This window comes from Indicator indicator, chromosome 7 (assembly GCF_027791375.1).
Source record: "Indicator indicator isolate 239-I01 chromosome 7, UM_Iind_1.1, whole genome shotgun sequence".
In the NCBI taxonomy this organism is placed as follows: Eukaryota; Metazoa; Chordata; class Aves; order Piciformes; family Indicatoridae; genus Indicator; species Indicator indicator.
Window position 1 is genome coordinate 5,285,334 of NC_072016.1, and position 23,923 is coordinate 5,309,256.

At 40.0% G+C, this 23,923-nt stretch overlaps 1 protein-coding gene across 1 annotated transcript in view; it reads right to left on the reverse strand.

Moving 5' to 3' along the window:
• ATRNL1 (attractin like 1) overlaps window positions 1–23,923 on the reverse strand; it is a 538,433-nt gene that overhangs the window by 379,004 nt on the left and 135,506 nt on the right. The window lies entirely within an intron of this gene.

A 23,923-nucleotide genomic window follows, 5' to 3' on the forward strand; every position in this document is an offset into this window, starting at 1 on the left:
AGCCTGGTTATTGTCAGTGGGGGGGGAATTTCAGCTCACACAGACACAATCAGTTATGTTTTCCTAAAACCATTCATGTTCTCCCCTCCACATTTATGGAATAATTATTTAGGCACTTCAAGCTGGAAAAGCCTCTGCTCAAAAGTTAATTTTTTGTCTATCTATGCTATAATGTCAGTGAAAAACAAAGGAATATGTCCTTAACAGCTTGTTCCACTTCTGGTAAGTTAGCCACTCTTGCAAGTGATGCACTAAGAGAGCACAATAGTTATAAAGGAGCTAAGATGCCGAGTTCCAAATCACATTCCAAAAGCTGTCAATATATTGACAAAGAAGCTATTGCCAACCAACTTTAATTAATTATTCCTAGAGTTATTACTCGCTTAATAAGAAGCGGATCACAAACGTGAAAGTGGAACTTCCTTGACATGTCTAACTTTTATTTAGTAAAAGTATTTAAACACCAAAAAGCCTTTGGACACTGTGCAACCTTCTTGGGGAAAAAAAAAAAAAGGGTAAAATGGATTATACAGTAAAAGTAACAGATACTGCTATATGGGGATTTGTGGAGGGCAAAACTGTTTCCTCAGGCAGCTCAGACATGACTTGTATACTCAGTCCACGGAAGTTTTCAACACCACATATCCCCAGGGACATCTAAATCAACTCAGTACCTACATGGTGCACTTGAGTATAGTATGTGCTCACTCACACAGTGCTCCACTGCTGAACCCCTTCCCAACCAGGCAGCTATCTCCTGTTTCAACTGCATCATATTTTAGTCTCTGCACTCTGTCTTTGGAGTTTCCTGAGTTTATAATGGAGAACAGTTAAATAACAAGCACTAGATGAAATTTAACTTTCCATGGACTCATATCCAAATTTTGACCTTTGTCTATTCATAGCACACACAAACAAGGGATGCATTCATGATTCAGTCTCTCTCACCAAAAACATCAGCAACAGCTGCTCTACCTCAGCTGTGTTTTCATAACACATGAAGCTTCTACAGTACTAAGATTGGGAAGGTTGAAAAAGGAGAAGAAAGGAGAAGATGAGAAGACTCAGAGCCTTGTATTCATTCTGGATTCCTCATCAATGGTAAAGCTAATTCTGACAAGACCAGCAGCTAATCTTCTTCTATTAAAAGATTAAGGGACATTACTGTCATTGATCAGGTTCCCAGTAACTTAACTGTTGCCTGGATAATACCTTGAAAAAAGGGCATCAGGAGCTAATTGCTTTTCGTATTCTTTTCAAAATCTCATCAAAACAAATTCTATTTAACAGCAGTGAATGCATATTTTAATTACTCTCAGACTTTCAAGTCTGGGATGAAAAATGGACTCCTACCAATCTGTGAGCCTCTATGTGGTTAGTGACTCAAAAAAACCCAAAATATATATAAGCTAATGCTGCTCCTACTGAAGCAAATTGAATATATGTTATCAACCAAGCACAACAGGAGAAGCAGGATGACACAGCATTGTGGTACATCCAGTGGAAAAAGATTTAGATGCCATTATCTTTCTACCTCACTGCAGGTTTTTTCCCTGGCCTCCTTCAGAATAACATAAAAAGAAATTGTGAGCTTTGCATACCAAGTATCTTTGCTAATTAATAAACTGCAACCTGAAGCTACATTTGATTTCAAAGTAAAAGAAGATTTACATTCTTCTGTTATCCCAGTATCTCCATACTTCTCTTTCCATATTTTATTTAATATTTTCTACTTGTTTTTCTCTGCTTAACTATTCTCAGTGAACAGTTTCTCTTCTATTAGTATCTGTAAGCCAACTAGCTACAGTAGTACCTCTCACAGTCTAATGCTAATAGAAATATGCCAAATCTTAGATCAGTTTATATATTATGCCAATTGTTCTCAGCTGGCAGAAGACAGCACAAGAGATATAATTCCTATTTTCCTTTTATTTTTGTTTATTTGTTTATTTTTTGTTTGCTGAGGTCTCCCCTCCTCTCCACTATCAAGCATTTGTTTTTGGGGGTTAAGTTCCAGCAGCAGTAGCTGCAACTAAAACCTGTGTTAAGTAACTTTTTTCCCCCCTTTCAAAAAAAAAAAAAAAAAAGTTGCCATCTTTAATGTTGATATAGAGAAATGGTCAGCATGATTTTTCTTTGTAAGAATTCCCTTAAGGAAAAGAAAATAAAAAATTAAAAGTTAAAATGAAAGGTTTCATAGTTTGAGTAGAACCACATGGTTGAAAATTGGCTGAAAATTCCAAGCTCAGACTCCTTATTGCTTGATGGTGGGAGGATCACATTATCACTTTTGAATTTTTATGCCTGCCTGCCCCACCTTATTTAATGTATATGAGATGCTGTCGAGGAATATTTCCAGTATCTCATTTTTGTGCTTTAGAGTTCTCCAACGACATTGGATTCTCTGAGGCTGTGTATGAAATTAGCTGAATTACCCCACTGAGATCCTCAGCCAATTAGGGCAGTTTCAGTTTCTGCCACACTTACGCATTTTATCAAGTTTCAGCACCATTTAACTCATTTTCTTTCTGCCATTTAGTTCCCACGTCCTTCAGTGCAGAATTTTTGATAGCCACTACTCTTTCACACAACCACTTAGGCACAGTGTGCATCTTTGCACTGCCACATCTCACAAGTGATAGGTTGACATCATGTCATTCCCTGTCTTGATTATGCTTTAAATAACTTCCAGTTCTTGACATTAATTATTTTCCTTGGGACTCTGACAGTAGTCTGAAAATCAGAGGATGAAGGACATCTACACAGATTTGCTGCCCTAAGAGAAATGAAATATGAAGACAATTTTTATGCTTTTGGATAGAGATAATAGATCCCTAATAGAAAACCAGAAAGAATCACAAAATCAAAGAACAGTAGAGGTTGGAAGGGACCTCAAAAGATCATCAAGCCCAACCACCTCACCAGGGCAGATCACTTAGTGTAGGTCACACAGGAACGCTTCCAGGTGGGTTTTGAATGTCTCCAGAGAAGGAGACTCCACAACCTCTCTGGGCAGCCTGTTCCAGTGTTTTGTTACCCTCACAACGAAAATGTTTTCCCTTATGTTCATGTGGAACCTCCTATGCTCCAGCTTGCACCCAATGCCCTTGTTGTACCATTGGGCATCTCTGTGAGAAGAGTCTGGCTCCATCCTCCTAACACTTGACCTTCACATATTTATACACACGAATGAGGTCACCTCTCAGCCTCCTCCTCTCCAAGCTACATAGGCCCAGCTCCCTCAGCCTCTTCTCATAGGGGAGATGATGTTCCACTGCCTCCATCATCTTTGTGGCTCTGTGCTGGACTCTTTCAAGCAGATGAGAAACCTACTTACAGAAAGATAACAAACCAGCAGGGAAAGTTTCTCTAAACCAGATATTTTGTATTTTTGTTTCCTTTATTTAAAATGTATTCTTCTAAAGAAATTTAATGTCAGCTTTGGACCTAACGTCAAAAAACCTCCACATCACCAGCAGAGAAAGCCAGCCTCACCAATGCCATTAGACATTTTGCTGAGTACCACCACATGAACAATGGTACAAGGCTGTCAGAGAAGAGACATCATTATCTACAAGGTGAATCCAACTCAGACTCCACTGCTGTACAACATATTACAACACTCACAGCAGCATCATCCTCAAACACTGTCAGGAAGTTAGGAAGCTCTCAAAACTTCCCTGACAATGAGGAGAATACCTTGAAATCCTGCCTTAGCTTTAGAGCAAGTTTAATATATACTCATCCTTATTAAATTCTGTTCACGTTCCCTATTTCCTCCTAATTTAAATACTCATGTTCAGTATTCAAAATTCAGAAATCAAACTTTGAAAAACAATTGGTTAAAACAAAATACATAGAATTTATTCTCCCTCATTTATTTATACATATATATATTTGTGTGTATATATAGAATCATGGAATCAGTCAGGGTTGGAAGGGACCACAAGGATCATCCAGTTCCAACCCACCTGCCATGGGCAGGGACACCTCACACTACATCAGGCTGGCCAGAGCCTCATCCAGCCTGGCCTTAAACACCTCCAGGGATGGGGCCTCAACCACCTCCCTGCACAACCCATTCCAGGCTCTCACCACTCTCATGGTGAAGAACTTCTTCCTCACTTCCAGCCTGAATCTCCCCACTTCCAGCTTTATTCCATTCCCCCTAGTCCTGTGACTACCTAATATCCTAAAAAGTCCCTCCCCAGCTTTCTTGTAGCCCCTTTCAGATATTGAAAGGCCACAATAAGGTCACCTTGGAGCCTTCTCCTCTCCAGACTGAACAGCCCCAACTCTTTCAGTCTGTCCTCACAGGAGAGGTGCTCCATCCTCTGATCATCCTGGTGGCTCTTCTCTGGACACGTTCCAGCATGTCCATATCCCTCTTGTAATAGGGGCTCCAGAACTGGATGCAGTACTCCAGGTGGGGTCTCACCAGAGCTGAGCAGAGGGGGAGAATCACCTCCCTTGACCTGCTGGCCACACTTCTCCTGATGCAGCCCAGGATCTGGTTGGCTTTCTGGGCTGCAAGTGCTCACTGGCAGCTCTTGTTGAGCTTCTCATCCACCAGCACCCCCAAGTCCCTCTCCTCAGGGCTGCTTTCTAGCCAGACACTGCCCAAATACACAGACACACACACTAATATATATAGTCTGTAGTGCTTCTGAATGCAGGTTTTTAATAATATATATATATATAAAAGTGTGTTTATATATATATGTATATATCACAGTATATCAGAGGCTGGAAGGGACCCCAAGAGATAATTGGGTCCAACCCCCCCTGCCAGAGCAGGATCACTTAGGGTAGTCTGCTCAGGAATGCATCCAAGTGGGTTTGAAAGTCTCCAGAGAAGGAGACTCCACAACCTCCCTGGGCAGCCTGCTCCAGTGCTCCATCTCCATCACCCTCACTGTAAAGAAGTTTCTTCTCATGTTGAGGTGAAATCTTCTATGTTCAAGTTTGAACCCATTGTTCCTTGTCTTATCACTGTGAACCACCAAAAAGAGCCTGGCCCCCTCCACTTGACACCCACCCCTCAGATATTTATGCATATGGATGAGATCCCCTCTCAGTCTTCTCCAGACTAAACAGCCCCAGGGCTCTCAGTCTCTCTTCATAGGGGAGGTGCTCAAGTCCCCTAATCGTCCTCATGGCTCTCCCTCCATTGGACTCTCTCCAGCAGGTCTCTGTCTCTCTTGAACTGGGGAGCCCAAAACTGGACACAGGATTCCAGGTGTATGTGGTGTCAGCAGGGCAGAGTAGAGAGGTAGAAGAACTTCCCTAGTCCTGCTGGACACCTTTCTTGATCCATCCCAGGATCCCATTGGATCTCCTGGCTACAAGAGCACATTGTTATTCCATGCAGAACTTGCTGTCTACCAGCACTCCAAGGTCTTTCTCTGTGGAGCTGCTTTCCAGCAGGGCAGCTCCTAACCTGTCCTGGTGCCTGTTGTTATTCCTCCCTATATATACACACAAATACACTAATATATATGTGTATGTGTATATATATATATATATATATATACACACACACACACTAATACTTCTATATACATACACACACACTACTATATGTACATATATTAGTAAAAACCTGCATTCAGAAACACTACAGACTTCAAATCATAAAGATAATTCCAGGCAATCACATCTCCAGGATACAACAGGGATTGCTAGTATATCATGGCTGCTTTTCCCTCCTGGGAAAGAAGTGTGTGGCATTCTCTACTTCATCATTCACACCATGCTAACAGGTTTTAATTATAAACACAAGCTTAAGGCTCAAAATAAATGCCAGCTTCTGCTGGATTTCCAAAGTTCCTAATAGGCAAGAAGTATCATTAGCCTTACATCTTCCAAAATAAATAAATTTTTAAAAGCACAGGAAATCCTGTAATGAGAGACCATATTTCACTTCAGGAAACAGCAACAACAAAAAGATGGGAATTAGCATTGTCACAATTTTTGTGGGAAAAATTGTGGGAGCAGAATATTGTACAGGATATTGTACAGCTCTGATGAAGACTTTATTTCACATTGTAAATTCCTGCCTGAACGTGTACAATCTTTTAAATCAACTTTTAACATTTATATAAACTATGATAGGTATATTTTTAAAGGGTCATGTCAGCCACAAATATTGTTCTTGCAAGTAAGATCTGAAACTTCAGATGCAGTGTTTTGGAACCATTCATTCCCCCCCATCATGGCTGAGAAACATGAGCTAAGTACATACAATTGTATGAACTGCCTCCAGGATTGAGCTTTAACAATGAGTTCTGATCACTCTGATGTTCTAGGTATAGACACACCTTAGAAATTCAGTGATCTGTAGATGCTTGAAATGATGCTCCAGATTGACTGGCAAATTATCAGGTCATCAATATCTAGTATTGTAGTGCAAATAATGAGGGAACTTTTGAAACAAATCTCCCTCTCCTACCACGCTTTGGTTTGTATCATACTCCAGTGAAGCCAAAACAGAAGATGGCCACAGGACCACAAAGGTGACTAAGGGACTGGAGGCTTAAAAAGATGGGAATCAGCCTGGAGAAGCTTCAGAGGGTGTTCTTGGCATGTATTAATATCTGAAAGGAGGAAGCCAGACTTTTCATAGAGCCCACTGACAGAAGAGGAGGCAATAGCCACAACAGAATTTCCTGGTTTTTCAAGCAAAACAAAACACTTATTTTTCCTTTTCTTTTTTTCTTTTTGTTTTTTGACAGAAGCTGAGTTCAGCCCAACTTCCAGAGTCTTAGTACATTATTACATGCACCAGAACAAGAGGACACAGTCTCAAGCTGCGCCAGGGGAGGTTTAGGCTGGAGGTGAGGAGAAAGTTCTTCACAGAGAGAGTGGTTGGTCATTGGAATGTGCTGCCCAGGGAGGTGGTGGAGTCACCATCCCTGGAGGTGTTCAAGAGGGGATTGGACGTGGCACTTGGTGCCATGGTTTAGATAGGCATGAGGTGTAGGGTGACAGGTTGGACTCGATGATCCTTGAGGTCTCTTCCAACCTTCTTGATTCTATTCTATTCTATCTCCAGCTTGGGTTTATATTTAGCAAAAATATTTTTGTCTAAACAGTTACTTTAAATACTTAGCTACCATGCAAACATTCTACACACTAAGTATTTTAAATGAATACATAATCTATGGCTTCAAATATAGAACTCTGAATCTCTTTTTGGCATGTTGTTTTTTACTTATTAACTGCAATAATGACATTGGAGCTTCAGAAACAACAAAACCCCTCCCCACCATGAAAATCTGTTTTTAGGGAAATAGCAGCTCACACTACTCTTTTTTTACAACAGGCAGATTCTAAGTGTTACAGAAAGATTACATGAAAACAATATAATCCAGTAGAGTGAAGCCATGCTTCAAAATCACAACCCCATAGAATTTATTAAATAATAAATCCACAGCATGATTGATTTCGAGTTGCTAGCTCAGCATATAAATGTTCTTGCTGATGCTGACAACAAAAGAATACCCATCACTATTTCCATGAAGTATGCATTTTAGACAATTGAATTTAAAAACACTTACTGCTTAGCACCCCCATCTCCAACACAGGGCTGCAAGAGCAATTTTCCCTCTCAGCAAGTTAAAATACCATCTGTAGTGAGCTCTATGTTTGCTTACTTCAAAGATTACTAAACAAGCAGCTGCACAGGGCTAATTCCTTTAAGTCATCTTGTTGATTTTTTTTTTTTTTAAAGGAAAGCTATGACAATGCTATGAAATAGGGACACTACTTAGTTAATTTTGGTAACATGCAAGGTACAAGTTGCATCAAACCCCACACTGCATCAGTCTTTCTCACGCAGCTAGGATAAGTAAGAAAAAGTATCAACACATTGTAATGCTCAGTTTCACTGCAAATGTTATGTGGTAATATGAGAATTGCCCTTCTGAGTCAATTTCCTGCACTAGTAATATTACAAAACTGCCTAGTCACTTGTTTTTCTAGAAACATATATTCATCCAGGAGCCCCTGACACTCAGCATTCAGCAATTAGTTTTACAGGAAATGCATCCATTCAAACTGTGGGACAGGCAATGTAAAAAGCAAACAGATGTGCCCATCAGCACTTGTGCAGTATCACTAATTGAGTGGCACTAAAATTAAGCTAAAGACCTTCTGTAATGCAATGAGTGACAAAAACAAGTGTGCACAAGTAGAAAAAAAAATTATGTTATTAGGACTGCTATACAAGCAGGTCAAGTGCAGCTGTCATTTTAAGTGATGTGATCAACCTTCAGGGGAAAAAAAAAGATCAGTCTTATCAGACTAATCAACACAAATTAATTTATTTTCATCTTTCTTGGTTTATATTTCTTTGGTGTCAATTTTTTATACACTAGCAGCAGAAAAAAAAAAAAGTCAAAAACTATATCTGTGTGTACTGGCATTGGGGTTGGACTCATCGATCTCTTGAGGTCCCTTCCCACCTCTGATATACTGTGATACTGTGACATTGATAAGAACTGTGAGACTGAGAAACAAAAGCTAAATGGAATAGACATTTTTTTGAGGATAAGATATTGAATCTGAATTTGCAGGAATTCTCCAACCATCCAAATCCTATATCACGTATGTATCATTTAAAGCAAAGCCAATATTCATAACAACTTAATAGTTTTACCAGATCAATACTGGTTATATCTTTGTTCTGGAAAAGCAAGGATGCCCCATCAACCTCCCAGCCATTTTTTCAGAAGGTGATTTTTTCCAACAGCTGTCTCAGACTGCAGTGCAGCATGCCTTCTGCTCTTCCTTGGCATTTTAGAGACTAACCTGGTGGCTACAGAAATGCTCTTGTACTTAGCTGCTTGCCATTCCAAAAGAGCAATTCACTCGAGCCTGAATGTGATTTCACAGCAAAAGACAGACAGTTTCACTTGACCATGACCTAAGCCTGCTGAGATAGTCAGAGTACTTGTAAGGCAATTAGTTTTTTTCCTGAAAAGCAATACTGTGGCACACAGTCAAACAATCTGGAAATCACAAGTGAAGTTTCCTTAGCTTTTTGGACTGACACATACATTCCAGATGCAGGATTTTATTCTTAAGAAACCCAAAACACATCTGGAAACAAATAGACAGGCTGATTTTCAGGAAACAAAACATAATTTAGTTACACCAACATGATCCTACGGCAACCTTCCTCATTTGAGGGTTTGTATTTATTCTTAAGCCACTAATAAACTGGCAGAGTAAACTCTGCAGCATTTGTATTTCATTATTTCTTCTGTCTGAACCATTCATCCTGAAAAACTAATTGATTTTGCTCTTTGTTTCTTTGTAATAAATACCTCTCAAGTACTCCTGCTAAATCTATCTTTAATCACCAGTGACTAACATCACAAAGACAGCCTGGAAAACTGTAATTTTGTTTTATACAAGTAGATAATGAAACAGTTAACACAGAAGATTAACATTGGGAGGCAGGAAAATTTGTCTTGGAACAAACTGAACAGTATCTTAAATAATTAACAAGAGCCTTGCTGTGCCTGAACCATTCATGTCAATAGTGAACTAGAGTACAGAATTTTTATAGCTTGCTCTTAGGATCATTCAGGAATAACGTGGACAGGATTTTCTATCAAAACACCATGCCAAACCAAAGTATTTTCAGGAGAATTCATGCACTACAAATCCGTGTTTCTCTATGTTAACCCACGTGAAAAATGGAAACTTCTACACTCAGTTTGAACATGTCAAACAAAAAAAAAATATGCAGGTGAAAACATTATTAAGAACATTTTGTCTGGAGACAATTTTATTGTCTCCTTTTTGGGGCTCTCCATTTATTCTTTTATTTTTCATTAGAATATAGATTACCAAGAAACAAGTAACCTACAAGTTTTACAGTGAGTTAAGCTGCAGGTTTGGTGAGTTCAAGCTGAAAACTAAACTCTATCTGATGTACAGTACAGTTCTTTAAGCATGCCAGCATTGATAGGGATGTTTCTCTCACATGCCTACAAGATTAAAAATATTATTAACTTACTCTTAGTTTTCTTGCTTGTAAAAAGGCTTTTCACAAGAAAACATAGAAGGAAAATTAGAATTACTTAAGAAAAGAGGTCAGAGTGCAGAGGAGGGCAAGGTAGCTGAGGAAGGGCGTGGAGAACAAATCTTATGAAGAGCAACCGAAGGAGCTGGGGATGTTTAGTTCAGAAAAGAGGAGGCTGAGGGCAGACCTCACTACTCTCTACAATTACCTGAAAGGATGTTGTAGAGAGGCTGGTGCTGGTCTCTTCTCACAGGTAAGTAGTGATAGAACAAGAGGGAATGGCCTCAAGCTACAACTAGGTAGGTTTAGACTGGACATTAGGAAAATTGTTTTCACAGAGGGAGTCAGGCATTGGAATGTGCTGCCCAGGGAGGTGGTTGAGTCACCAACCCTGGATGTGTTTAAAGGTTGGATGTGGTGCTTGGGGATATGGTTTAGGGGTGAACTTTGTACAGCAGTGTTCTTGGTTGGACTTGGTGATCCTGAGGGTCTTTTCCAACCTGAATGCTTCTGTGATTCATATTTAGAAGACAGACTTTGGCTAGGTTTAGTAAGAACTAAAACAGTGAGGTTTGTTGGGTTTAGGGTTTGGTTTTTTAAAGGCAAGCCATAAACTGATGATTTTAGATGCCTTTATTTTTGCATGTCCAATCTGAGATGCATGTAAGATTATTTTCAAGAATCAAAAGTTTCATTTGGAGTGGTTTTTAAAATTACATCTTTTTAATTTTCCTGAAAAAGACAGCAGTTTCCCTATTATTTTCAAAATCTGGGGAGAAAAAAACCTCCTTTCATCAAAAGGCTGCAACTTTTTCTCCCTCTTCTTAAGGAGACTGTATAACTTCCTAAATTACTAACAAAAAGAAATTTGACAAAATTTTAAAAAACCAAAGATTATTCTAAGGCAGCACAAAAAGCAAAACAATTTAAACCCACTCAGTAGCTATTAATAGCAGCTTTAAAGGTACAAAAAAATTCCAATCTAAGGTGAAAAACAGCTGAAATCAACAACTGGTGATTGGAACTATTTGTGTGCATTTGGTCATTCAGAGTAAAAGCCCAAAGAAGAGAAATGAATTACACAATTTATCAGACCAAGAAAAAAACACCACCACAAAATGTGAAGTCAGGAAATCATTTCCCTGTGTTAGGCATTAGGAAGTACAAAATATGACTGATTTTTAATGCATTCAACTGCGAGTGAAGTGGCTTTTATTCCTTAAATAACCAATGTAGTCTACCTTTGTAATGTATTGCATTTACCATACAGGAAATTGAAGTGGAAGCAACTGCAATCAAACAGCAATGCCATTACAACAGGTTTGGGAGAATTTCACAGAATCACAGAATTTCACAGGCTGGAAGGGACCTCAAAAGATCACCTAGTCAACCCCCCTGCCAGAGCAGGATCACCTACACCAGATTACACAGGAACGCATCCAGGCAAGTTTTGAATATCTCCAGAGAGGGAGATTCCACAACCTTGCTGAGCAGCCTGCTCTGATGCTCTGTCACCCTCATAGGGAAAAAAATTTTCTTCATATTTACATTAAACTTCCTATGCCTCAACTCCCACCCACTGCCCCTTGTCCTGTCATTGGGCATCACCCAGCAGAGGCTGGCTCCATCCTCTTGGCACTCACCCTTTACATATTTATAAACCTTGATGAGGTCACTTCTCAGTATCCTCTTCTCTAAGCTAAAGAGCCCTCAGCTCCCTCAGTCTCTCCTCGTATGGAAGATGTTCCACTCCCTTCATCATCCTTGTGGCTCTGTGCTGGACTCTTTCAAGTAGCTCCCTGTCTTTCTTGAACTGAGGGGCCCAGAACTGGACACAATATTCCAGATGTGGCCTCCCCAGTGAAGAGTAGAGGGGGAGGAGAACCTCTCTTGACCTACTGATCACAGCCCATCTAATCCACCCCAGGATGCCATTGGCCTTCTTGGCCACAAGAGCACATTGCTGGCTCATGGTCACCCTTCCATCCACCAGGACCCCCAGGTCCCTTTTGCCTTCACTGCTCTCCAGCAGGTCCATCCCCAACCTATACTGGTGCTTGGAGCTGTTCCTTCCCAGGTGCAAGACTCTACACTTGCCCTTGTTAAACTTCATCAAATTTCTCCCCGCCCAGCTTTCCAGCCTGTCCAAGTCTTGTTGAATGGCAGCACAACCTTCTGGTGTGTCAACCACTCCATCCAGCTTTGTGTTGTCAGCAAACTTGCTGACAGTACACTCTGTGTCCTCATCCAGGTCATTCTACCAGTTGGAAAATGAGTTGCCTGATGCCTCAAAAGCTGTTTTCTCAACAGCGTACAGGGGGTTTCCGAGATCCCTTAGACAGAGGGATAACCATTTCAATGCCAGATAACTTCTTGACTCTTCTGTCCTGGTGGCATATTGATGTGTAGGGATAAGAAGGAACCTCTGCAGATCATCTCGTCTAGCCCTTCTTCTAAAGCAGCTTCACCTAGATCAGGTTGCACAGGAATGCATCCAGATGGGTCTTAAAATGTCTCTAGAGGAGGAGACTCCACAACATCTCTGGGCAACTTGTTAAGTGCTCCATCACCCTCCAAGTAAAAATGTTTTTCTTTTCTTCATATTCACCCTTTACATTATCTCTAAGCGTTGATCAGATCCTCTCTCGATCTCCTCTTCTCCCAGACAGAGCCCCAGGTCTCTCAGCCTTTCTTCATAAGAGATGCTCTGGTCCCTTCACCATCTTTGCAACCCCCGTTGGCTCTCTCCAGTAGTTCCCTGGGGAGCCCAGAACTGGACACAGTACTCCAGATGTGACCTCAATAGGGCAGAGCAGAGGGGGAGGAGAACCTCCCTCAGCCTGTTGGTCAGACTTCTTAATGCAGGAACATGCTGCTGGCTCACAGTTGACTTCTTGTCCACCAGAACTCCCAGCTCCTTGTCCATGGAGCTGCTTTCCAGCAGCTATATTGCTATAACAATTCCTCTGCACAATGACCTCCCTAGTTAACACTGGGAGCTTCTGCCATACCTCTCTGATCTAAATGCAATCTCTGATATAATCTAAACTGATCACCATGTAATAAAATTCTAAAATATACATATATATATATATTAGAAAATTAATTCCTTTAAGGATGTAAAATTGCAGTCAGTGAGGGAAGATACCATGCCATGGGTTACATGTTAGACTGACCAGCTGTCAGGATACATACTGGTGGGATTTTAGTAAAGGATTAGAAAGTGATGCTGGAATTTCTGACTGACTACAGATGTTTCTGCACTTAGAACTATGAGAATAACAGGGAAGTTGCAAGTGGTTGCAGTAAGAAAAGGGAGAATGAGATCTTCTCAGCACCTAGAAACATTTAGAAGGGCAGATTCAGAACTTACAAATAGACAAAATGCCTGCTTCTTTTTTAATTTCTATTGCATTTTGGACAAGAAGACTCTGGCTGTAGTCAAACACTTATTTGAAGATCAAATAAAAGTGATTTAAGAAAACGTCATCTTCAGCTTAACACTGCCAACACTTAGAGGGTTACATCTTCTCAGCCTTAACACAGTAGCTACTTGAGCTCTTTCAAGACAAGGCAAATTGTTTGTTGATAAGAGGCTGACAAAATCACTGCATTTCTGGACAGCTGCAAGTTTCTAAATCATGATCTGCCTATCGCCTCTGAGAACATCTCGTGAAAACCAGGCTCTTCAATTCCATTAGATTCAATTCCCTATGGAGAGAGACTGAGAGCCCAGGGGATCTTTAATCTGGAGAAGACTGAGAGGGGGATCTGATTAATGTGCATAAATATCTGAGGGGTGGGTGTCAAGTGGAGGGGCCCAGGCTCTTTTGGGTGATTCACAGTGATAAGACAAGGAACAATGGGTTCAAACTTGAACATAGAAGATTTCACCTCAACATGAGGAGAAACTTCTTTACAGTGAGGGGGACAGAGCACTGGAACAGGCTGCCCAGGGGGGTTGTGGAGTCTCCTTCTCTGGAGACTTTCAAAACCCACCTGGATGCATTCCTGTGTGGACTACCCCAGGTGATCCTGCTCTTGCAGGGGGGCTGGACCTGATGATCTCTTGAGGTCCCTTCCAGCCTCTGATATACTGTGATAAGGAAGGTGAACAGACTGGTACACAGCTCCAACAGACAGTAAATACATTTTATAAATAATCCTTATTCCATAAAACAAATTTTTAGTACATAAAGCTCAAAAATAAGATTGCAGAACACCTAATTCATCATTGCCAGAAACTATGTCACACAATAAAAGGCAGGAGAACTTGATCACCAACATCAGCCAAAGCAATAGAATTGTCATTAATCTTTGTGAAAAGATAAAATAGGCACAGAGGTAAACAAATGTAATATAAATCAAACTGCTGTATCTGTACAATATCTATAAAAGTAATAAGTACTGATAAGTAAGGGATGCCTGAACTCTAGGTTTTCAGACCAAGATGCTGAATCAGCACAAAATGCCTGCTGCTGAAACAGATTAAGATAGCACAAGTTGTTGCTAATCTTTTTTACTCTCAGGTAGTTTTGTTACATAATAGACCTAAGAGAAGCTTAGATTAAGTTTACTTAAGATGCAGTATTGATTGTACATTTGTAAAAGTTCAGAAATGTTTGCCTTCTGTTATTTTCCTTTTTAAAGTAACCTACCTTGTTCTCACTTCACTTGTGCTAGCATCAGCTTTGCTGGATCGTGAAGCTACCTTCACACAAAGCACATTAGTGTAGCAAACAGGCTTAAGGAACAGAGATATACTTGATAAAACTGGTTATTAAACATCACTGCACAATTACATTGTGGTTGTGCAAGGTGGAAAGAAAACTGATATTCGAGGGAAAAAAATCTTCAAAGGAATCAAAAAGACACTTCACATTTTTTTTTAGTTACCTTTAAGAATATTAAAAAGAGTTTTAATGGTCAGGAACTGAAAGACTGGGTTGAATTTAACTTGCTGTCTTCCAGCTGGTGGTTGAAAACCAACCATAACCTGGGCTGCATCAAAAGAAGCATGGCCAGCAAAGAGGTGATTCTCCCTCTCTAGTCCACTCACATGAGACCTTACCTGCAGTACTGTGTCCAGCTTTGGAGCCCCAAACAGAAGAAAGACATAGAACTGTCCACAGGAGGGCCACAAAATTATCAGAGGGCTGGAGCTGGGACTGGTCAGCCAGGAAAACAGAAGGTTCCAGTGAGACCTTATAGCAGCCTTTTAAGAGGGCATACAGGATAGCTGGAGAGGACTTTGTAAAAAGGCATGTAGTGACAGGACAAGGGCCAATGGCTTCAAACTGCAAGAAGCCAGATTTCAATTAGACATTAGAAGGAAATTCTTCACCATGAGGGTGGTGAGGCACTGGAACAAGTTGCCCAGAGAAGCTGTTGAATCTCCAACCCCTGGAGCGTTCAAAGCCATGGTAGATGGGACCTTTTCCAACATAGTCTAGTAGGAGGTATCCCTGATAATAGCAGACATGTTGGAACTAGATGATTGTTAAGGTCCCTTCTAACCTAAACCATTCTGTGATTCTATAGTATGGTGAGAATAAAATAAGAAATAAATACAACATGGTGTGATTTGGATGGGAAGGTATTCCAAGTCACCTCAGTCAGCTGAGTTGAACTGACCAAAAGTACATTCCACGCCACATGACGTCAGACTCAGCAGTACAGATCTGGGGGGTGGGTAGTGGTCTGGGAGACAACCACCACTCAGAGACTAGCTAGGCATTAGTCTACTTGTAGGAAGACAGTGAGTGACTGTCTTCACCTGTTGTTTTCCCTTTTTCATTCCCTTGTTACACTGTCTTTACCTCAAACCATGAGTTCTCATACTTTTGCTCTCCCTGTTCTCTCCCCATCACACAGAAGGAGCAGGGGCAGGGAGTCTGCTCAGTTGCTGGCCAAGATCAACCCTCCACACAGTCAGGGAGCAGTTCTCAACAAACACCAACATCTTCAATGGCAATTTTAAGCTGATACTTGAACCAGTGCTTTCCTGCACTTGCTGTTCCTACAATCAAATCACTCTTTAAGGAACACACACATTAAATAAGTAAAATCAAATTTAGAGAATCAAGTATTAGCTTAAAATGTGGTGTCTGAGATAAAAGTCTTCTGCAAGCAATCAAGGAAAACCATAAAAAAGATTAAATATGCCAAAGAGACATCCTGCCAAAATCCTAGGAAAACCCACAGCCACCCAAATGATCTCTCTGAAGGTTAATCATGAGGAATGCTACATTCAACATTTTTTTATCCCATGAAATTATAGATGTCTAAACAGCTTGATAACGAGACTTTTCTTGAAGTATAACTCCAGGTCCTACACTCAGGATTATTCTGAGTAAAAGTACATTATGGAATAAAAGTAATACCTATAAAGAAATATAATAAATAAACACCTAGAAAAATGTTCCTAGTTTCAGTTGAGTTTTTACTTTTAATTTACAAGTAATTATATGCTAGAAATCATACTTTGTAACACTATTCCAATCTACAACAAAGCCAAAAAGAAATTATGCATATACATAACAATTAATAGCACACTAAAAAGTCTGTTTAGCACATTTTGCTTGACAGTCAAAAAATAAGTGGAACAGTAATTTGCTAAAGATGTCACTTTCCAAGTTCTTCAGCTAAGTTTTCTTATGGCAATCCACTTTTCTGCTTTAGCAGCACAGGACTTACTTGGAATGCAATCTGATGATTAGAGTGAATTTAAGTTCATAAATAAGCTGAAGTGCAGGCATTTTATTCACTATCTTGGACACTGTTCAATAAACAGCATTCACTAAAGGAAGGAAAGTAAATTTTCAAATCACTTTTGGGGGAAAAGGTCAACTTAAACAGAGGAGCCCTTCTAACTATTCTAACAATTTCTCTGGGAAAAAACAAACAAACCAACCAACCAAACATAAAGCTTCTCTTGAAGGCCTTATTCTTCCATGAACTCTGATCTTTATATTTCACAGGCACTAAAAAGTTCTCTACCTACTTTAAAAACAAGTGACAGCATTTTAGTTATTATTGCTTTTGTTCTATAATATGGTGTTGTATAAAAATGAGTGATTGGTGTCATTTTCTCCATTCAACACACACACACACACAAAAAAAAGATGATCCCTCCACCACCACTGTTGCAATATGGGATTTCTTTATCTTGCCAGACTGAGCCCTGCAGCAGATTTCCTAGAGCAGCTGTGAAGCCTGCCTCCCGCCTTGGAGACATTTGGAAGCCTTCTGGATTCTGTCCCAGGTAACCAACTCTGTGTGGCTGTACTTCAGCAAGGGTTTGGCCCAGATGATGTCCAGGGGGTCCCTTTCAACCTCAGACATTCAGTGCCATATACTGAAGCATTAAAGACCAGACATTCCAAAACTTCTATTCTTCATGTCCTGTTATTTTACAGGAACACAGCATCTGTAATAGATTTGTGGAGTGGCTTTATGCTCATCACATTTTGGTTCCACACACAAGTTGTGAGAGGGAGGATAATGCCTATCTTTGAAAACCTTGCAAGAATCCTTCAAGATTTATATTACCACTAAGCTCCTGTCTTGTCAAGTTTTTAAGAGTGGTTTACAAAGGATCTCTCCACTGCCTTCATATTAATTGGCTGGTTGAAGATCATCAGTGTTCAAAGTTGGAATGGTGCTGCCTCATAATACCTTGATCCAAGTAATTTATTTTTTAAGAAGATCATTTATGAGTTGATCTCAGTTGGTATGACCTTTTTTTTTCCCCCTAAATGTAACCTTTTGTTTGGTTCTGTTAAGTACTACGTTTTATGATTCTGTATTTCCTTAGAAATATATGGACAAGAAATCACATGTCAGACAAAGTCTGGGAAATTTTGTACAGTAATTACTTCTCTGCTTCAGTACGATGCTCTTTATGCTGTTTCACCCACTTCTGTTTAATTCCATGTCCTTGCAAAGTGGAATGATGACAGCTGGACAGGGAGGAGGCATGATGCTGTCTGTGAGCAGCCTAGCTGCTCCATCAGTTTTGCTCTGACTAGCACTGTGAAAGGGCTGATCCAGTGCTTGGATTCCTCGTACCTTGCTTGCTACACTACAGCTATCTATGCTTTCTCCAGGCTGGAATGAAGCACGCTAGCTCTAAAGCCTTTCAAAATCTCAAGCTAATGCAAGTGCACTCTCTCATTTACATGACATGTTCCTAAGTTATTTACACCATTATTCTGAGGTCTGGCAACACTCTGGTTAAATGCTCTGGTAAGAGCATCTTAGCGTAGTATTCAAGTTGCCTTTTCTTGGCTTTCTGCTTGTGTTTATTAGGTTCCGGACAGCTGGACGTATTTTCTTCCCAAAACACATTCAGTGGACTGCAATGTTTTAAATGCTAGATGGACTATCAAATAAAAGCTGTGGGATCCAAAATACTGCAAGATCCAAAAGAACATTTGATGATAGATGTGCAACTCTCTCAAAAAAATGTTAAATGGCCAAATTCCCCTCCTCCCCCCAAATCATGGAGGCATCCAGACCACTCACCTGGCTGCAGTGGATGCTACTGACTGGATGCTCACATGGTGTACAATCACAGGAAGCATGTTTACTTTTATGGAAAGATGGAACGGTTGGAAGGGACCATCAAAGGTCACCTAGTCCAACCCCCTCTGCGGTAAGCAGGGGCATCCTCCACTAGATCAGGTTTCCCAGAGCCCTGTCAAGCCTCATCCTTCATCTACCAAGAGACAACCAGTTTGGGACCTTTATTTTAGTAGCATCTTCCAAATAGGAAGGAACTAAGTCCTGGGCTGTCAAAAGCAGTGAAAAGAGCAGGATGAGGTCAGGGACCCTCCCCCTCTACTCTCCTCTCATGAGACTCCACACCTGCAGCACTGCTTCCAGTTCTGGTGCCCCCAGCACGAGAAAGACATGGAACTGTTAGAGAGGGTCCAGACAAGGCCACAAGGATAATCAGAGGACTGGAGAACCTCTCCTACAAGAACATGCTAAAAAGAGTTGGGGCTGTTCTGCCTGGAGAAGAGAAGGCTCTGGGGAGACCTTAGAGCAACCTTCCAGTACTTGAAGAGGGCTAGAGAAGAGCTGGGGAGGGACTTTTGACAAGGGCTTGAAGTGACAGGATGAGGGGCAATGGCTTTGAGCTGGGAGAGGGGAGATTGAGACTGGAGATGAGGAAGAAATTCTGGGCACTAATTACAAATCAGATGTAGGGGTAAGCTGTTGCCTTCAGTATCGAAAATGTCCAAATGTGTGGTAACACAGAAGGGGATAGATATAAAGGTGAGAAAAATGCTGCATGACTGCTTAAGAAACTTCACCCATGCAGCCTGTCTGGCAGGAGGCTTTCACCAAACAGTCACCAGCATCTTAAACATCAAGCCTTTTACAGCTGCTTAGAGAGTGAGCAGTACAACTTAAAACACAATGTTCCTGCTGTGCTGCTGTTCACAGTTTTACTCCTCCTGCAAAAGCAACAGCCTTGGTAGTACAGTTATGGGAAAAACTGAACATTGTTTGGGATGTTATCTCTTCAGAAAAAATAGCAATACAGCAAAGTGCTTATCTTATTATTAAATGTATTACAAATTCACAGTGTGCACTACAAGTTACTGTAAACAATCTCTTCTGTCATCTCATACCTCTTCAGAATATTTTTTTGTAAATACCATGCATAAAGAGAATGACAAGATGAGAAGCAGCTAGAGGTTTGGGTTTTGCCTTTTTTTTTTTTTTAACTTTTTAACATTGACAACTGAGTAAATTATTAATAAGTTGGAAAGGAATCATAGAATGATAGGTGTTGGGAGGGACCACTGGAGACCATCTAGTCCAATCTTCCTGCCAAAGCAGGTTCACCTAGATTAGAATCATAGAATAGAATCACAGAATCAACCAGGTTGGAAGAGACCTCCAAGATCATCCAGTCCAACCTATTACCCAGCCCATCCAATCAACAGGACAGGATCCAGGCAAGTTTTGAAAGAGCCCAGAGAAGAAGATTCCAGCACCATTCTGGGCAGCCCATTCCAGTGCTGCACCACCCTCACAATGAAGTTCTTTCTTATGTTCAAGTTTGTGCCTGTTGTTCCTGCCACTGGGCACCACTGAAAAAAAAATGTAAAAAGAAAGTTGCAAAGATGACATAAAATTATTCCAAGCACTCTCCCATACTGTTTTCCTCCTGTTACTTTCTGCTGTAGTGCAGTGTACATAACTCTGCTGTTCCTAGAATTTCTATAAAACCTGTATATTTCCCAGAGGTGTAGCACATGACAGAACAAGACCTTCAAGAGTAGCCACGAAGGCAGCAAGCCAGTTTCTGTTCCCATCTACAGTCAGAGCTTTTTTATTTCCAAAATCCATTTATAGTTAATGATGAATTTTCTATTACTGAATTTTGTTATTCTGGTTTTTAAAAAAAGAAAAAATCATTAGGAATATCTGTCCTCCAACTCTTAACTTCCAAGTGTTCCTGAGGTTTCCTACATCTGGACAGTTCTACCCGCTCAGATTCAAACACAGCTGAGCTGTACATCTCTCATGTAAGCTTCAGCACAACACAAACCTCCAGAGAGGCTGTGGAGTCTCCTTCTCTGGAGATTTTCAAAACCCACCTGGATGCATTCCTATGCAGACTACCCTAATTGATCCTGCTTTGGCAGGGGGGTTGGACTCAATCTCTGGAGGTCCCTTCCAACCCCTAATGAACTGTGATACTCTGATGTGCCTTATTCTGCTAAATCACTAGAGGGTTTGATTCCTTCAGTATTTCTGCCACTGACTGACAGCATGGCACTTAGCACTCCAAGGGCTGCTCACACATTTGTACTCCAGATCACTCAGATAAAAGGGGTAAACAGAACTAGTCTTGACCCCAAACCCTATCCCTTGCTGAAGTGTTCTGTTCCTGCACGTTCAGGGTTCATCTCTGGCTTCTCTCTTATTTTTCTGCACATTGAACCAAGCCTTAAAAATGATGCTTTGACTTTGATGAGACTATTGCTTTACACTTTTCTTTGCCATGCACGTGTACAGTGCCTGGACTTACTAATTTGTTTGCTGTATATTATTTATTTCCAACAAAGAATGTAAATCATCTTGTGTAAGTAAGCATACATCACAATGTGAGGTAGCAAAGTAATTTCATTTTATATTTTGGCTACCTCCTTCACAGAAATAATAACTACCTGGAATAATTTTAAATCAGTGTAAGGAGAGATAAGTGTACCATCATAGAATTTTCTTTAACATAAAATACTTTGGTAATTTATTGCTGATTTTTGTGTAGAATGCAGCAATGAATCAAATATAAAAATAATTCAAACCAGATATTTCTGCAATGAAATGTCACCAAGAACTGAAGGATTATATATATCTTTACTGCAAACCACATATTAGGACTACTGAATGTAAAGAAGTATACACTAAGAATAGAAACTCTCATTTTTTGTGTAGAAGACAAACTCTAAGTGACAGAATTTCAGTAATTGGTATTAGGATCATTTTTTTAGAAGAAAAAACACAACTGAAAAAAAAATAAAATGGGATCTTTGTCAAACTATTGCCTATCAGCAACTGACATCTGACAAAAATAAAGCAGGGTGAGGGTCACTCACAAAGTAAACCTACATTAGATGGAAGGCTTTTTTAATGGCACAGTAACAAAATTGCTACAATTCCAAAACAAGTAAGACATTTTACTAAGCACTCATTGTATGGCAAAGATCTTTCTCAACCAAAACTGGGACATGGGGGAAGGCATTTGTTTGTTGGTCGCCTCTCAGCTTTTCTCCCAGTGTACACCAGTTTGCCTCTCAGCTGTAGAGGACAACCTCTTTACCCAGCATCAGCTGCTCTCCATAACTAAGTCAGATACTTGCAACTACAGCAACTTGTTATTTGAAGACTATCACAGTATTACAGATGGACTTTAAGAGTTATTTTCACTATCTTGTCATTCCTTCAGAAGGTTTTCAATAGTAACCCTCGAAGAAATAACTCAGGACCAATGCACCATGTGCTCAGGCAGTCTGAACTCCCATACAGATGGATGAGTCTTAGCAGAAAAGATGTATTGGTAGGGTTCTGCCAGAAACTCAGTTGCCAGCAGAAAAAAGTGACACAAGACAGGCCTATGAGGATGAAGAGGTTGGTTTTTTTTTTTTTTCAGTTCTTCATAATTTCTTTTTCTTTATCTGCCTATCCCATACTTTTCCTGTCTCATTTTCTAACTGCTACAGTCACATTTACATTCAGCTTCCCATTGAGTTGCCTTCTCTTCCACTCATTTTTGCCTGATGCTTTTACTTGAATTACAATTTTAATTTGAAGCTACTTCATTTTTCCCCCTGTGTTACCAAAAGCATTATTAGAATGAAGGAGCAAAAAATTAAAAAAAAAAAAAAATTGGACCATCTTGCTCTTCATATTTGCACACTGCCTGATCTCAGCTATGGCTCCAAAATCACCCTGAATCAAAAGAAAATTGATTGGACTTATCTATGGATCACTGTGGTGGTGGTTTTTTTCCTGCAGAAATCCCTGGCTCATGATTTGAGCACCTCTGTCACAGGAACAGAAGAAAAATAAGATTTACTGAAGAAAATCTACAAGTTCATAATGACTACATTCATCAAAATGTCTTAAACAGATTTATGACCTCTGTACTACCAGACACAATACACCGCTGCAGATAAAGCCTCAAAATAATTATCATCTGCATTTTTTTAAAGCATTCTTTAGTGCAAACAGCTCCTGTTAAAATCATGTCTACCAATAAAAATATGTGCTCTTACAGACTAAGGTTGAAAAAACAAGTTGTAAAATTTATAATTTTACTGGTCTTATAAATGGATTTTAGCCATTATTGCACTGCACATAATTCACTAAAGGTGATGGAATGCTTATTTGGTTGATAGCTAATGTATCCCTGAAGAATAAAAGCTATATTAATACATCATTTTGCCATAAAGGTGATACAGACAGCAAAAGAACATTTTGTCAACTTCAGGAAATAAGAGAACTATTAAGAATTATTTAAAGCGTCATAAAGCACCAGCAAAATGTGAAATTGTCAATAGGGGTAGACATTAATCTTTCCATCCCCTTGAACACACTTTCTACATATTGTGCTGGTGTTTACCAGATGTGCAGCTTTATGCATTGACTCCTGCATGTCAGAGTGGGGAGGAACAAGTGAACTCTTTAAATGAACAGACATTCCCTCAGAACAAAGGTCCAGATAATGAAACATCAGCAACACAGAAGAAAAAGTCACAGGACAAAACTTTCTAGCACTCTCCTAGATTCAATCTCATCCTAATGACTTTTCATGTTAAATAGCGGAAGGGAGGATATATTCAATTATAAGGGAATATACCAAAACCATCTGGAGTATTGGACTTGATTCTCTCTTTTACTTCAGGGAGAATCCCCCGATGCAGCTATTACAAAAGCAAACAGATGGAATTCCTGAGGGTACCTGACAATCCTCGGCGTACCAGGCTTTGCTGTTTAAACTATTCATGAACAAGACTTGATGGTCTGTTAAAGGCATCGTTTTTCTACTAGCATCACACATTTATACAAATCAGTGCTGTCTTACATTATGCTAGCTACTGAACTTTCTTTTTAAGTGCCTTCTGTTAAGAGGACTCTTGACATGGAATGAAATTCTGCCTCTCTGAAATACAAGAATTTAAGGTGTTGCTCCCATAAGAGTTTCTTTCTCCTCTTTTTCTTGACTGTGAGCGTATCCTCAAATTACAGAATCACAGAATTATTGAGGCTGGAAAAGACCTCTGAGATCATCAAGTCCAGCCTATGACCCAACACCATGACATCAGCTAAACCATGCCACCAAGTGCCACATTCAAACTTTTCTTAAAG